Here is a 3,455-nt window from a genome sequence, read left to right on the forward strand (position 1 = left end):
CCTTAGCTGTTCTCTGCTGTCTTGATTCTGTTTAACAACTGTGCGTTCTCAGCCTGCACTGCATGTTAGAGTCCCCTACGGAACTTTCTTTAACACAGGGAGCGCCAGGGCCAGTTTCATCAGAACCTCAGGGAGTGCAGCCCAGGCATTAGGGAGTTTTAAACGCTCCCCGGGGAATTCCAGTGAAAGACACTGCACCCGAGGAACAGCATTGCACAGTAAAGGAAGGTCACCATCCCCAGCCCGGACATCGTCATTGTCCCCAGGCCCTCTGTCCACCCTTGTGGTTGCAGGTTCCTGTGCTGCACCCCCACCCTGCCTCTTCTGGCTGATTAGGACTCTCTTCATGCTTTGCTCGAGGCGGGGCACTCGGCTGTCCTCTGGACATCCCACCTGCCTCCTTAGGCCCTGATATCTACTTATCCTGTCATTCGCAAATATTTACTGAGCCGCTGCTGAGCCAGGCTCTGCACTCAGCCACTGGGAAAGGACTGCAAGGCGAAGTCCTTTCCTTCAAAGGCATAGCCAAGGGCTCTAAGTCTCCATTCCCCAGTTACACAAGAAGGGTGAGCTGAGCCAGTCCCTCTGGTAACAGGACCGAGGACCTACTATCTCCAGGCACCATGCTAGACATGGGGATACGGCAATGACTGAAATGGTGCCTCCTCCACAGCCACCCAGTTGTCTGAAGACCCTTCCATATCTAGCAATCTGTACAGCAGCTTTCTTGAACCCCTCCCATACTTCCCTTCCCCTTACCGCCACTGTTTTGACTTTCAACAAACATTTATGGAGCACCTATGGTTTGCTACCTGCCAAAGACACCGAGTTAAATTCAAAAGCCTAGAGAAGCCTGCCTACTCCTTCAGTGACAAATGCAAACCCCAGTGTGTAGGCTGGAGAAGGGCCCTCAGCCTGGCCAGGTCCTCTCCTGTCCTTTGGGGGAAATCTTCGAGGCAGAATGCACAGAGCAACTCAAAGCTGCAGCCAGAGGCCCCCAGCTGCCCAACAGGAGGCTGGGTTTGTGCTTAAGAGCTCCAGATTTCTAGAAGACAGTGGGTAGAAAACAAATGCGGGGAAGGGAGAGGGGAGATGGCCCCAGGAGCACAGAGAAAAGAAGAGTTTGGACAGTGAAGAAGTTTCTCAGTACAGTGGTGTTCCAGAACCAGGGTGAAAGGAGACCCTTGCAGAGTCCACATCAGCTTGGAGAAACTCTGCAGAGGTGCCCCTTGACCCCGCACTCCCTCTCCCGTAGGCCCAGCCCAGCCAGTTTCTCCCTCCTGTTGCCAGGCATTGCTGCTGCTCTCATGGAGCGCTGGGTGCAGCTGATTTTTTATACAGGGCCGAGGTGGTCACACTCCAGGAAAGGCTGACTTTGGTGCAACCCTGGGCACACACGCAGGTGGAGGGTGCTCAGTCTGTGGAGTGCCCCACCCCGGGAAATGAGAGGTGCCCACACTGCCACGTCCCCCAACCCTGGTCCGCTGAGGCAGCAGTAGCTCTTGGAGCCAAATGCCGTCACAATTGTATTGAGCTCTTTAAATGACTTCTTTTTCTCGCTGGTCAGCAATGGAATTGGGTTGCTCGGTACATGCGCATGTGCTGCAAACCCATCACAGGATGAGACTGGATTTTTCTGGATTAATGTCGCCTGGGGATTTCTATTTAGCAACCCCTTAAATTTTTCGTGGAAGGTTTGAACTGCAAGGACCATAGCGACCCTCTATTCCCAATCCCCTCTCCTGGGTTGTGTTGAGTACAGAGAGTTGAGAGAGACCCAAGAGGCAGCTTCAGCTCGTGGAGAAGCCCCCTGATTTCAGCACTTAGGAGCTGTATGTCCTTTGCTCAGTTGCACTTCCTCTCTCTATTCTTTTTCCTCCTGTTGAGATGAGAAAGTTGGTTCCTGAAAAACCAGTGTCTCCCAGCTCCGGTTCTGGGCTCCCTCTTGACCCCCTCGCTTCTCCAGGGCCGTGTGTCCCTCTCTTCTGAATGATGTTCACATGCTCCGCGGTCAAGGACCCACTAGACCAATCCTGTCTGCACCCTGAGTCTCCCACCAGTTACTGTAGCCCAGCGCCTCTCAGCCTGCGCTCCCCCAACTTCTCTCAACAGCTGCCGCACACACGTGGTCTCCACTTCCTTATCTCCTCTTACTTTCACTTTCCACTGCTTAATTTATCAAGTTCCCGGTGGACCTGGCCAAATAACTCTACAAAACTTGTTAGGAAAAACAATAGCCTTTGCACCATCATCTTCCCCTCCCCCCACCCCGCCGCTTTCCTTAAGTCCCCTCCCCATCATTATCATCACCATCATCATTGTCCTTGTCACTGTCTGCCCTGGCGTCTGACACAGTATCCAACGCATACACACAATCGAGCAAATACTGATTGAACACGTGAGTAAATGCAAGTTCCTCTTTGATCTGTCCCCACCTTCTGCAGCCTCGCTTGGATTTTGTTGGGGGCAGGGCTAAAGACTGCCTACTCTGGACCTGTGGACGTTCTCCCCGTCCTCTGGGAGCATGCCTGACCTATATTATCCAGTTGTGAGCTCGGGGAAAACCCGATGCCGTTGGATACCAGCCTGTGTCCAGGCTGCGGAAAGAATCCTTACTGTGGGCCTACGGGAGAGCTGTGCACCTCTTGGCCCGTAGAAAATCCGTTTCTCTTCCTTCCTGCTGTGCAGTGGTTTGCCGGGGCTGCCGAAACGCATTGCCACAAACGGAGGGGCTCAAACCACAGACGCGTGTTGTGTCACAGTGCTGCAGGCCAGAAGTCCACCGTCAGCGGGCGGGCAGGGCCGTGCTGACCCTGAAGGCTCCGGGAAGACTCCTTCCTCGCCTCTTCCCAGCTTCTGGTGGTTGTTGGTGGTGGTCCCAGACACCGCTGGGCTTGGGGCCAAATCCCTCCAGTCTCTGCCCGGGTCATCGCATGGCTTCTTTCCTGTCTCTGCCTTAGTGTTCCTCCACCAGCCATGTTGGATTAGGGGCCACCCGAATCCAGTGTAACTTCACCGTAACGAATTACATCTGCGAAGACCCTGTTTCCAAACAGGATCACGTTCTGAGGTTCTGGGTGGAAAGGAATTTGGGAGGGACAAGATTCACCCCAGTCCATGCGTCCTGCGTATTTATCACATGGTCGCAGCTCGTTGACGGAGACCTGCTTCCTGGCCTGCTCCAGCTGCCCCGATGACACTGCTCTTGCCTGGCTTCCCAGCAGGTGCCCCATCTTGTCATCTGCCCTCTCCAGTTCAGTTCACTCCATGCCATGCTTGGCTGTCGTCTCGGACCCCCTCAGTCACGGGTCCTGCCTAACTAAACCCGCCTCTGCTCCTGTCACCTGCCTAGTTCAGCAGCCGCTCTGGGCATGGCGATGGAGATGGCTCTGCGCGTGTCCAGACTTTTGTCTCCTCCAGGCCCCAGGTTACCAATTGCTCTTCCTTCAATATGC

Source organism: Sturnira hondurensis, unplaced genomic scaffold (assembly GCF_014824575.4).
Source record: "Sturnira hondurensis isolate 20B ecotype Veracruz unplaced genomic scaffold, ASM1482457v3 Scaffold0006413, whole genome shotgun sequence".
NCBI lineage: Eukaryota > Metazoa > Chordata > Mammalia > Chiroptera > Phyllostomidae > Sturnira > Sturnira hondurensis.